The sequence below is a fragment of the Manis pentadactyla genome, chromosome 1, assembly GCF_030020395.1.
Source record: "Manis pentadactyla isolate mManPen7 chromosome 1, mManPen7.hap1, whole genome shotgun sequence".
NCBI lineage: Eukaryota > Metazoa > Chordata > Mammalia > Pholidota > Manidae > Manis > Manis pentadactyla.
This window is the reverse complement of record NC_080019.1, coordinates 18,013,525-18,026,886: the sequence shown is the minus strand read 5'-3', so window position 1 is coordinate 18,026,886 and position 13,362 is coordinate 18,013,525. Positions and strand designations below refer to the sequence as shown.

The 13,362-nt window shown below is 44.7% G+C and overlaps 1 long non-coding RNA gene across 1 annotated transcript; it reads right to left on the bottom strand.

Annotated features, from left to right (window-relative positions):
* Window positions 1-11: 11 nt before the first annotated feature.
* Window positions 12-12,427, bottom strand: LOC118914277 (uncharacterized). Its single transcript, XR_005025545.2, has 2 exons — window positions 12,138-12,427; window positions 12-223 (listed from the first exon to the last, which is right to left on the bottom strand). It is a non-coding gene; the product is annotated as an uncharacterized LOC118914277 (long non-coding RNA).
* Between the last annotated feature and the right edge of the window lie 935 nt (window positions 12,428-13,362).

Below are 13,362 nucleotides of genomic sequence, written 5' to 3'. Positions count from 1 at the left end.
AAAACATGAGCCCAACACAAAATGTGGTTTATTTTGCAAATAACCATAATTAAGAAATCAAATGGTGATAAAGCAGGCCCTGGGGTAAATAAATAACACTGCCTCTGAGGACGAAGGGGCCCATTATTCCCCTGTCCCGGGTCTGAACGGTCTCAGGCTATCAGTCAAGACTCTGTATGTGGTAGCTGATCTTCCATTCATAATTTGTTGTTGGTAACCGGATCTGTAAAACAGGAAAATGCAATTCTGCTCACACTGGTAGGAGCCGTGGAGGGGAAAAGAAAAATTGATTGCTGTATTCCCTTGGTATTGCTTTTTGATTGAGTTAAGGTAAGTATTAGTCAATAAGTGCTTAGTTTCCAATAGACTCAAAGACTTAGAACAGAGAACCTACCTCAATTCACACTTCAAAGTTACCTTCCCCTGTGCCCGTCCCTACAAGTAGCTTTGTACCCAATTTGGTGAGAGTATCTGGATTACAGATGTTTTCCAGCCATGAGGGGCATTGCCATGGAATCAGATCAGGTGAGATTGAAGCCTGCCTTGCAAGCATCTTATAAAAAGATGCTTTCTAAGACCCCCTAACAGGTAACATATACTATGATGCTTTCTTTATAAAGCAAAAGTCAGCATTTTGATGTAAAAGTTGTCTCAAAGCAGAATCCTTGCAAGGCAGTTACACAAAAATGGCATCTCAACATTTTCAAGCCACAACAGACTTAAGGGAGAAGAAAATGGCTAAAAATATTTTTCTGCCCACTTCAGAGTTTGGGAGGTCTAAAATTTTTCTCTTCTAATTAAATGCTAAATCATCATGCTTGGATTGCCTGCAGACATCTTGAGGGTGGGTTAAACATACTGTGGGTACTGAATCTGGTTAGATGAGATGGGGGTGGCCAGATGGGGACAAGAAGGTTTTGCCCTGCCTGTCTGCCTCTCTTCATTTATCTTATTCCACCTCCACCTTTTCCCGCTGCCTGACTGTTTCCAAGCCCCTCCTGATGACTCGTGCGCTTGTGACCACCGAGCTCTCTGCCTACCACGTTTCAAATGTTTTCTGTAGAAGAGCGGATGGTTTCTTTTAACAGGTAATGAAAGACATTAGTTTTAATGTAATCAAAGAATATACTATGAATTCTTATTCTGTCACTTGTTTGAAAAGACTCTCAGCCTAAGGATGCCAAGCACATTATGAAAGCTCCTGGGTGCTTCCATTAGATGGAAAAGCTCCACGTGTTTACAGAGACGAAGAGAAATAACTGATCGGTCTCCACTGGCAGACAGGTCAAGTCAAGAGAGTACATACTGGGCCAGGACCAGGGAAATTTATCCAGCCATTCTCCAGCCTGAATGTGTAGGGTGGCACCCAAACCATCTCAGGCTATGGGTCATCTCTGTTTCTTTCCACCTCTAACCCACGACTATCAGTCCTTTTAGTAATGGAAGATAGGGCTAAGCATAGGCTGATGGACAGTTACATAGATAAATATATATATGCATATGTAAAGAATGTAAAGAATGCATAGAGTACATGTAAAAATAATAGATATGTGTTTGTGTGAGAGCATCTAGAAGGAAGGCCATGAATTTTATTATTCTGGGATTCACAATATTAAAAGATAATACTTTCCATTTTTCCTTTATGCTGCTGAAAATAAATACAGGTTGATGAAAGAGTAGTATATGAACTGAATAATTAAGGGTCAAAGAAATCTCATTAATCAGAATATCCCCTTGCCCATCTTTTCTACAATTAAGTAAATGGGCATAGCAATGGGTTATCACCATACTATCAGTCAAGGTTCCATCTCTTTACGGCATCAGACAATAGACACAGCAGCAGCAATAGCTAAATATAAAGGAGTCTTGGTTATACAAAAAGGCCATGTGTCTTTTTAAGTGAGCAGAATAAAAATTTCCTGATGAGGAAGGACTTTACAGTTTGGCTTGTCTGCCTGCCAGTGAGGCTAAACTGTGTACATGCATGATTTTGTGTCACAGGATCCCACCTTTAAATATGAGCCCCTCCCATTACCCATAATCCATTGCCTCCCTCATTATTATTCTCCACACTTATCCTTCGCAACCCAAAGTTTCCATCCCAACTGACCATATTCTAAAGCAAGCCCAAGCCTGCCTATCCTACCAATCCCTTCTCCCCTGCAGACTCCCCTTCCACTCTAACCTTGACCAACTTCTCTCCCCCATTCATTCATTATTTAATGATCAACAAAAGTATGAAAGTCATGTGCTGGCAGCTGGTAAGGAGTGGAGATAAATACGATACATTAGCTTTAATGCATTTACCAACCAATAGAAGGAATGCACGTTTGAGCAAATGCATTATAATACCAGGAAAAACACACATAAATTGCTGTGGAAATATTGAATGAAGAGCTACTAATTCCAACCAGGGTGAGAGGAGGACCTTATGGGGATGTAGCATGCAAACTGCCATCTACAGGACGAGTAGGATTTTCACAGACAGAAAAGGCGGGGAGGGCACTCCAGATTGAGAGAACAGCTTGAGAAAAGACAAGAAGGTGAGAAATTGCATGGGGGGTTTTGTTGTGCTAGAAGATTATAATGAAACCAAACAAAGCCAGCTTGTGTAGGGTTTTGAATCCCTTGTTAAGGAGACTGAATGTCTAAACTACTTTGTAGTTACAGAGAGCTAAGAAAAAATTTTTAAGAGAATGCCATGGTCTGACCTGTGTTTTAGGGAGATAATCCTAGCAGTGCTACAAAAGGAACATGTGAAAGACAGCAAAGGCAGAGACATGTGGCTTATTCAAAATGTCCTTCAAATCTGCCCCTTCACCTGTATTCCCTGAGCCCAGCAGGGTATACCCATCTTCCCTCCAAGTTATCCAAGCTACACAACTTGGGGGCAGCTTTGCTCCCTTCCATCTCTCCTCCTTTCTGTTCCTCCTTCCCAGTGGACAGCTAATCCATTAGAGTCCTGTGTATTTTATCTGCCAAGCATCTTATGAATCTATCCTGTCTTTGCACTCTTAACATCCCGATCCAGGTCCTTAGCATCTCTGCCAGGTGTCTCACAATAGTTTCCTGTCTGAATAGGACATTCTTGGGTAGAAGAGACTGGAAAATTTCCTTCCAGAGCTCAGAAGAGAGTTCACGATCAAATCTGCAGACACAAAGATGACATTCGGAGCCAGAGGAGAGGGTGATAGCACCATGGCAGCAACAGCTATGACGACAGCAACAAAGACAGAACCTTGGGAATGCTGACTTTAATGGAGAAAAAGGACACAACACAGGCGTCTGAGAAGAAGCAACCAGAGAAGCCATAGACAAGCACAACACTATTAGAGAAGCTCAGGTTAGAAAGACGTTTGTGCGGAATTGCACAGAAGGATGAGTAGTGAGAGGCTGAATCCCACAGCTCTTACCACTGTGATGGTCCCCCATGAGTTTTAGCGACAGATTGGGGTGGAAACCAAATTCCACTAGGTGAAATGATGAATTGGTGGTGAGTTGCTGGTGACAAGGAGCAAAGTCTACTCTTGTATTAAGTTTGGTAGTGAAAGAAAAAAAGTCATGCAAAAATAATCATCTAGCCCTTGCCAAAAGATGCCAACTATTCCCTTCCCACTCAGGAAAATCTCACCTTCCCTCCTATTTCACATTCCATCAAAGAGGAAAAATGTAAGCAGCTGATGTCACAATTGCCAGCCGCACTGCACACCAATTTTCCATATTACTTTGGGTACAAGTCATCCTTTGAAAGTGCAAGCAGTCTGTCTGCACACCATCCCTGCTATCGCTGTCTGCCTGGACCAGTTTCTATTGGCCAAAGACATCCACAAGAAATGGGCTGCACAGACAAAAATTTTAGCAGCACTCCTCCTAAATAGAAGATTTGCAAAATCTAGAGAAGTGCAAAAAAATGGTCAAAGGATAGAAAGTCACCCTCTACCACCCCACTTCTTTGGCCAGGATTACAAAAGAAGGATTTCTTCCAGTGCAGGAGAGCAAAAATTTCAGACAGCACAAATTCCAGAATATTAGACCTGTGTGTGTGTATAAATCTTGAAACGTAAAAGAGGTTGTTTGTGTTGGAGCCCCTGGTCTCATGCTACCCTAACTGTCCTTTTTTGATGCATTGCAAACCTGTACTTTGTGGAGAGCAATGAATCCCAAACTCTTTTAGGCTGCGCACCACTTCAGCGGTGGAAAAAGAGCCACAGTTCCGTTACCCTGCCCATGCTTGCTGCCACCTCACCTCAGGAAAAAAATAACCCCCATCACACCTAATGGAAAGAGAGGTACTGGGTTTTATGAGCTAGAAATGAAATAATCTGTTTTTTGTTAGATATCATGAGAAAATTATTAATTCATTCCAGTAACACAAATGTAAATATTATCATGTTGAAAGCATTTATTCTGAAGGAGACCATCTGGCAGAACCTCGCAGACCACACTTTGAGAAACAGAGGGTATGTGTCACCATGGTGGGCTCTTCCATTAAGCTGCAAATCCTGAGGAAGTGAAAATTTAAGGATTTTGAGGGGTGTACTTTGCAGTAATGACATCTGCAAAATAACTGTCATGTGTTTTTCTAGAAATGGGCCTGCTTTCACAAATGCTGTTCTATGAAAACTTAAATTTTCAAAACAAGGGGTGGTTATTATTTCAGAATCTTGCCCTTTAGAATGGATTCTTTCCAGGGACACCAAATTCCAGAAAAGTATTTACATACAAATGTATGCAGCATTAATTGTTTAACATAAAAGTGGGAGGGAGAAGGAAGGAGAATGTAGGAAATCTAAAGAATTAGGAGCCCCAATCAATTATTGATTAAAAATTAAAAATACAGCATCCCAAAGTTATAAAGTAAATGCATAGGGTTTGTTTTTTTTTTTGTAAAATGCAGTTTAAAAAACCTCATGCTGTCACATTTTTGGCAGAAAGGCAAGGATATCTGTAATTTAGAAAGCACATCGTCCTCCCTGGAGATGGATGCACACACTGGTTACACACAAAGTGGAGAAAAACTTGCATTCCAGGAAGGAAGAAATGCTGATGGCAACTTAAAGAAATGCCCAGTACCCTTGAGGATCCAAGCGAACTGCTTTCACCTGGCTGCCTTACATTTTCAGAGGACACCTGAACTTAATTCAGTTTGTTTCTTCTGCTTTCATTTGCTGCAGAGATGTGACTGTTGGTTGAATATCAGTTCTACATTTGAGCCTTTCCCAAGTCTGTCTCCTCCATGTCACACATCATCTCCAAGAGGTGGACCTAGAGAATCTATGGAACAGATTCCTCAGTCCAGAACAGGGGCAGTCAGCCGAGCTTGACCTTGACAGACTTGCAGTGTGTGAGAGTTCATTCCCGTCAGTCCTCCCAAGATCATCAGGCGCCCACCTACCCAAGTTCCATCAGCACGTATGGAGTCTTCATCAAAGGGCCACACTGCACATCAACATGCTACTTACACACTGACTCCTACTTACTCAGGCGTGTCTCGGCTTCTAGGGAGGATGACAACTATCAACCAAGAGCTCAGTATTTGTCGGCAGTGGTGGAGCTGCAGCCACTCAAGCCCTAATTATCGTTTAGTCAGGAGAGTGAGTAATTCAGATTATACAGGCTACATATGTTCACTGTCTCTTCATATCAAACACTTTAATGTGTTTATTAGAAGTGAAAGAAATAACCCTCATGCAGTCCAAATCGCCTAGGAGAATTTGGATCTTCAATGATTACTCCTATATTCCTCAGACTTTTGAGAGTTTAATAACTAGTTTTAGTACTTTTTAAAAGGCAATACATGTACGTGATAGAAGCCAATTCAATGATCATGTTTCAATAATAATTTAATTTTGTTTGCATTTTCTACCTTCATTTGCTCAGAGATGCTTGGGTGGGTTGTGCCTTTCCCAAATCTCTCCTGAGGCCACAGGTCAAGTTCAATGCATGGACCCAGAGGCTCTGTGGAATGAATTCCTCAGCCTAGAGCAGTAGCTTCTGGGGAGGCTGGCAGATCGGCCTCTGCCAGACCTTGAGCCAAGAGTCCTGACCTGCTAGAAGCTTGGTCACTCTGCTGTCTTCTCTGTCCAAATCTACAGTCTATTCATGACAGTTCATTAGGGGACAAATTAGGTTACAGAAATGAGTGAGCAAACTATTTATCCATGCTTCTTATAAGCTATCAGCCATTATAAAAAGAATAGGTAGATAAATAAGTATTAGAGAATGAGAGTTATAAAGAAATGGCAGGATTTTAGAGCATCTAATTCCATTTCCTCATTATAGAAAAAAACCTGTGGCCTAGACCAGGTGGGGGAAAGTGAGAGAGAGAGAGAGAGTAAAAGAAAGATATTTGCTTAATAATTAAAAATAGCAGTTGTGTCTATAACTCATATTAATCTAAGGCTATCTTGTAGTTCAGTCTCAACATCAAATCACAGAAAAAAACATAATTAACAATTTAAACCTCAGCCTCTCCATAAAACACCAAAGAGGGGAGTATACTCTTGGTGTACATCAAAGATCTTAAACATCTTCTTAGGACATTTTCCTCGCCTTACTGTCAATGAATCCCTCCAAATCTTATTATTCTCCCTTTCTCCAGAACCCCTTAAATTCTCCCCAACACTCAGACCACACAGTCCCTTTTCTCTCCTCCTTAGCACTTTGTTATATAGATCAATTTAACATGTCTGTTTTTTTCTGACTACCCCCACATCCTAGAACTACAGAAAGACCTGAGCCCCTCAAGGGAAACAAAAGCAAAAATGAACAAGTGGGACAACATCAAACTAAAAAGCTTCTGTACTGCAAAGGACACCATCAACAGAACAAAAAGGCATCCTACAGTATGGGAGAATATATTCGTAAATGACTTATCCGACAAGGGGTTAACATTCAAAATATATAAAGAGTTCACATGCCTCAACACCCAAAAAACAAATAACCTGATTAAAAAATGGGCAGAGGATCTGAACAGACAATTCTCCAAAGAAGAAATTCAAATGGCCAACAGGTACATGAAAGGATGCTCCACATCGCTAATCATCAGGGAAATGCAAATTAAAACCACAATGAGATATCACCTCACAACAGTTAGGATGGCCAACATTCAAAAGACTAGGAACAACAAATGCTGGCAAGGATGTAGAGAAAGGGGAAACCCTCCTACACTGCTGGTGGGAATATAAACTAGTTCAACCATTGTGGAAAGCAATATGGAGGTTCCTCAAAAAACTAAAATAGAAATACCATTTGACCCAGGAATTCTACTCCTAGGAATTCACCTGAAGAAATCAAGATCCCAGATTAAAAAAGACAGATGTACCCCTATGTTTATTGCAGCACTATTTACAATAGCCAAGAAAAGGAAGCAACCTAAGTGTCCATCAGTAGATGAATGAATAAAGAAGATGTGGTATATATACACAATGGAATATTATTCCGCCATAAAAAGAAAACAAATCCTACCATTTTCAACAAGATGGATGGAGCTAGAGGGTATTACGCTCCATGAAATAAGCCAGGTGGAGAAAGACAAGTACCAAATGATTTCCCTCATTTGTGGAGTATAACAACAAAGCCAAACTGAAGGAACAAAATGGCAGCAGACTCACAGACTCCAAGAAGGGACTAACAGTTACCAAAGGGAAGGGGTTTAGGAGGGTGGGTAAGGAGGGAGGGAGAAGGGGATTAAGGGGTATTATGGTTAGTGCACATAATGTGGGGGGGGGGTCATGGGGAAGGCAGTATAGCACTGAGAAGACAAGTAGTGACTCTATAGCATCTTACTATGCTGATGGACAGTGTGTGTGGGGCAATGGGGTTGGGGGGCACTTGATAATATGGGTGAATGTAGTAACCACAATGTTGTTCATGTGAAACCTTCATAAGACTGTGTACCAATGATACCTTAACAAAAAAAATTTTTTGAAAAGAAAGACCTGAGCCCTTAAATTGAAAGACCCTACCAGTCCCAAGGAGGATGAACTTTAAAAATTAACTCATACATAGAGATTTCCTAATAGAACCAGAACATCAAGGTGAAAAAGACAGTCCTAAAAGGTACAATAGAAAATAGACGGAATTCCTACAGAGGAGTGAGATTCAGATCAACCATAACAGTTTCAAGAAAATAATGGAACAGCAGCTTAGAAATACTCAGGAAAAATAAAGTCGAACTTAGAGTTCTATAGCAAGCCAAACTACCACTCAGGAGAGCAAAATAAACTCTCAGACACACAGGCCCTCAGGAAAACTTACTTTCTACACCCTCTGGTGGAGAAAGGAGGGAAACCAAAGGAAAACCACCAGAGGATATACTCCAGGAAGAAGAAAAATGAACCCAAACGTAATCAAGTGGCAAAGGAGAATGTATTTGTGTTTCATGTTTGCAATTAAAAAGTAATCTTTGAAAAGGCTGGGGAAAAAGGAAAGTAGAAAGCACAATTTAATTCTTTATTTTTATTTCTATTTCATTTTACCTTTGCATAATATGTCATTATAGTTTACAAAATGCTTTCAGATAAATCGTCAGTAGCCAAAATCACAGGACCCACAAAAATATATTTTCAGAGACACCATGCTGGGACAAGCAATAATGCCATAAAACTTGAAATGCACTTCCTGAGCGTAGTGATGCACTTCTTGCCTTGGAAGCTGGCTGCCTTACACCAATCATCATGCTGACAATGAGTGTGGGTCTAAGCGGAGGCGAGGAACATGAGATTTAGCTGATGATTTCTCTTACTCTGCCTACCAAGTTGGACTAGATTATGAATTGATAGAGGAGGAAATGAATGAAAATAAGAATTATAAAATTTCAACCAACTGACATACTACAACGGCACTCATTAGGTGTCCAGGCTATGAGGTCTGTGGACTAGAGGCCTCTTGCTGCCAGGGTGTAGCAGGAGAGACCCACTCTGTACAAGAGGCCTACTAATGAAAGATCATAGACTCCACAAAGTCGTCTGTTGAGAGGTTCATTTATGAATTTAGGGCTTGGAATCTCACTTAACTTTTCTACGCGTCCCGGTGTGTGCCCAAAAAACAGCGGCTGCCAAAAGGCAAACATTTTCCTGTCTCTAAAAATAAAATGCTGGCAACACTGCAGGCCTCTGGGCCAAGACCCAGCCCTTCCCAGGATAAACAATAGGTGGCCAAGCTGATCACAGGCAAGCACTGAGCCCTGAAGTAGGCCTAGGTCCAGCCCGGAATGCCTAGGTTAGGGCATAGGCAGCTGTAAAGCTAGAAGACAGAGGCGGCCCTCCTCCTGCACAGCTGAGAGAGGGCAGCTGCTGCCCGCCAGCCAGGGGCCAGGTGGCTGAGAGGGGACGGCCTCAGGTTACACCAGAAACCTTGACACAGCTGAGGTCACAGAGGCCCCACCAGCCCCTGCCCCTAGGGCTCCAGAGTGCACGGGGACAGATCTGAGGGCTGGTGAGATCCTGTCCAACAGAGAAAGCTCCGGGGGAAGGAAAGTGTCCTAAGAATCCATCTGCTTGGTCAGTCCGGGCTATGCCCACCACCTGTCAAAACCCCTCATGCCCAGCTGAGAACCTTCACCTGCTAGACACAGGCCCAGCCCAACCATCTTAGTGTACAAATGCTGTCGTAAGTTCTCGTTGCCACGCTAATTGCCTCCCAACTGGCCAAGTGCGTCTACAGCACTCGTTCAAGCCCCTGTGCCTTGTCTTTAGGGTTCAAATCTTCCCTAGAACATAAGCTTGGCTTTTTTGCTGGTTTGGGGTGTTAAAAGGGCAAAGAGAGGGCTAGGGGAGGAAAGTGACTAAATATAGCAAATACTTGCAGGCATAATCACTCCATAAACATGCTTCAGTGGAACAGGGTGTAGGGCCTACCCAGATGACGGATGTCACTCACCAGAGTGTCACATCATAAATAAACCTGAATGAGCCCATTCTCCTGCAGAACCAGAGTGACACCTGTTACACTGTAAATAGTGATGAAGTCATGGTCCTTAAAAGGCTTAATTTTTCCAGGTAAGTAGACTTTAATCAAAAAGTTAAGCAGAGTTGTCCTGCAATTACAGAATGGTCACTAGTTTTTCAATGGGTACTCCACGGAAAGGAAAAGAAAAAGAGAATGAGAAGGAAAAATAAGGCCCAGTGTCAAGAGGCTGCTGCATGAGATCTCATTTATGCCAGTCAAGGTTCATTCTCATTCAAAGAGTAACAGACAGCCTTCTCTGGGGTGACAGAAGCCAGAAGCAGCACTATAAGGCCCCTTCCTCCCAGGCCTGTGTCAGATCCTCGTCACCCAAGCTCAGACCCCTCCCACCACCTCTTCTAGGAGAGACGTTCTGAGCGCTCTCAGCTCTACCAGCCGGTCTCTTAGTAACAGAAAAAATGTACACCTCACCCCAGGACTATGCTCATTTGAAAAGAATTCCCAGAATGCAAGGATGTGTGACCGAGGTTTCTCTCTCGGTCTTTCGGTAAAGCCTTCCGCTGCCGCTCTTGGCTACTCCTCCTGATGACGTTAGTGAGGGCGCCCCCAGAAACCCCGCCAGACTCCGATCGGCTTGCCCTGTGCTCTTCACCCACACCCTGCGAGGAGCAGACACCCCCTAGGCTCTGAGCAGAGCTGCCACACTTCCCTCTTCCAGGGTACTGCGGCAATCCTGCCACCAGGAGCTCTCCACCATTGTCTACCCAACAATACATGCTAATTTTCATGTCACTTTACAGCCTAGACGTTACTCATCTCATCCCTTCAATGCACCAAAACCCGTGCCCCAGACCATCAAGCCTGTTTCTTCCCAAGGGCTGGCCTTCTGCCCAGGCCCCCTTCCCCTCCAGCCCTCCAGGTAGCCCTTGCTGCCAGGCTGAACCAACCCCGCAGGCCCAGGGGGGAAAAACTGATGATCCTTTGACTCTAGCCTGTGGGAAGCCTTGTTCCACCAGGAATGAGTCTCTGGTTTTATGAAGTGAGTCACAGGCCGCCTTGACTGCCTATCTGGGGTGGCCAGGGCTGCCGTGTATGGTCTGCGCTCTGTGCCACCCACCTCAAGAGCTCCTCGCCAGGACAGCCTGAGTCATAAAGCTCAGCACATTCCTCAGGCGTGGGATCGTCTTTCCTTGTTGCTGCACTGCTTTTGTTTCATGCAGCACCTGGTTTCATTTTAAAAACCCAAATAAAATCTCATGGTCAGGGCTGGGATGGGGTAGGGGATAGGAAGGGAGTGAAGCCCAGGTTGAGGGAGGAAGAGAGGGCTGTAACTCCCCCAAAGAGGACAGAGAGGGAACTGCAGAGAAAAGGGCAGGCGAGAGTGAGGGTGCACCACAACTGGGCTGAGCTGGACCAGAGTCCTTTTTGCTGTATATGATTAAGCACTTCTTGTCTAGGTCTCCTCCCCGGCTTAGGCCCAAGTACTGAGTTAGTATTTTATTCAAAGGTCATGTGACCTTCCCGAAGCCCCAACACTTTTCAGAGTCTCCTCAACATACTGACACTTATTTTTATGAATTCCAAGTTACAGCACACTCTATGAGTCCGTGAACCCACTGTTCCCTTTTTTCTTGGACTACAGCCCCGAACCCATGTGGAAGGGAACATCCGTAATTTTTTGTCTTTGTCAGGGTGGAGGAATGGGGGACATCAAGGGAGAAGGTATAAACTCAACCATACAAATGTTGCTGTGGCTAGGCTATTTTCTAAAATCGGCTGTAAAGCTGTTAATATAAGAGCTTTAGAAATGAAACAGAATTCTATAAGCTATGCATGGCATACACTTAAAGTAATAATAATGACTTAATAATACCCATTAACATGAAGAACTCTTATTTTCTTGATGCAGCAAAGTATATTAACTACAGCAAAAGACCAGGACCCTTAAGTACTGTACTCAGAACTTAGAAACAGGGGCCTGTACCATCCCCTGCCTGAGATTCTCTACAAGAGGCTGGCCCGGGCTCAGCTCCGGGGGTTCCTGAGCGGCTCCAAGGCTGCACTTCCAATGCACGGTTTGGCGAGCTTAATGGAAACCATACGAAGGCATCCCGGGAATCAGACCAGATGGCTTCCCGGGAATGTATTTAGCCTAACCTGGCCTAAAAAACATTTACTAGGGGGTTTGCGGAGTGGGGGATTGGGGTGGTGGTGCGATTTTTAATTACCTTTTCTATTCCACACACATCCTAAAGAGGAGGGCCGTCTTGGTAATTGGGAGTAAACGGAGCAGGGGGCAGAGGGCGAGGAGGGGGCTTGGTGGGAAGAGGCGGCTGCTCTCGGAACCGCACGTGGTTCCGCCTCCCCTCCCCGGACGGCGGCGAACGGGGTCCTTGGCTGCCCGGGACCGCGGCGGGCTCCTTCCAGCGCGCGGCGCCTCCGCCCGGGATGGGCGGCGGGAGGGGCTCGGGGGACGCAGGGGGCGGAGGGAGAGGAAGGCGGCGGCGGCGAGGCGGGGCAGGCGGGGCCGCGGGGCCGCGGGGCTGGGGGCCCCACCGGAGGGAGCCGGGCCGGGGGGTGGGGTGCGGGGAGGCTGCGGGACCGGCGCGATCCACGCCCCGGGCCCTTCCTGCCCGCACTCCCGGACGGAGGGGCCTGGCCCCGTGACGCCGGGGCCCACAGCTGGCGGGGCCACACCGCGTCTGTGGTTCTTGCAGACAAGTGTGGCTCCAGGTATTTACTTTAAAGGACAATTTCCTGACATAAAGATCATTTTGTGCCCCCTTCCAGTTTCTGAGAAAAAGAATTGAGGGATGAAGGCGTTTGAAGCCCGGGGAAGTGTCCAAGACACCCAACCTGTTAAGGTCGAGGCGTTCCCGGGCCCACTGGTACTTTCAAGTCGTTAACTAAGCAAACTCCGGGCCTCTGGCTTTGTGGTCTCATTTTCCGACTCAGTTAAATGATGGTAACAGTTCTCCCAGACTATACATAAAGCATTGATCAACTTCTGAGTTTCCCGACGAGGAATTAGATTGTTTGTGAAGCTGAAGGAAAAAATGACCTGGTTGTCAGCCCTCATCCATCCACAAAGGTTACTTTTTGCACAGATTTGGGAATTAAATTGCCACGGCATCATTAACCAGCCGGACGTGAGGGTGGTTCTTGCATTTTTTTCCAGCCCCTTGAGCCTTCCTATTCCATATATCGTGTCTCTATCATATATATCAGGAGGGCCAGATCAATAAGCCAGAGAGAGAGAGAGAAATGTAAGAATTCTTGGAATCATTAACCGAAGCACCCACTGCTTCTCTACTGCCCCTTAATCGTCCCTCAGCGCAAGACTCTTTCTCTGGTTGCCTCCCTCTGGACATTGCTGGGCGTGAATTTCTCTGCTTTCCAGTTTTACAGCATGAGCTTCTTGAAGATAGGATCCAGAAATATAAATACCGGAGG